The sequence below is a fragment of the Aplysia californica genome, unplaced genomic scaffold (genome assembly GCF_000002075.1).
Source record: "Aplysia californica isolate F4 #8 unplaced genomic scaffold, AplCal3.0 scaffold00084, whole genome shotgun sequence".
Lineage (NCBI taxonomy): Eukaryota > Metazoa > Mollusca > Gastropoda > Aplysiida > Aplysiidae > Aplysia > Aplysia californica.
The window spans coordinates 1,689,410-1,689,699 of NW_004797354.1; positions in this window are offsets into that span (position 1 = coordinate 1,689,410).

Below are 290 nucleotides of genomic sequence, written 5' to 3' on the forward strand. Positions count from 1 at the left end.
GGGGGCTGTTTTATCCGGGTTAAACAAGAAAGGATTAAGAGGTTGAGGGGTGTTTACACCTATTGAGTTCAGTCAAGTACACAAGTTCTACCTGTGCCCAGTGACATCCTTGGACATAAGACCCCACTGAGAAACACAATAGAATCGGTTGAAGATGTTGAGCGAACAGTTTGACAAGGAAAATGGTCTATCAGTTTCCTCTACTTTGTGGTGAGGGGATATGGGTAAAATGTTTTGTTGAAAAATCTTTTTATCCGAGTTTATTTTTTGGGAAGCATAGTCGGGCACAG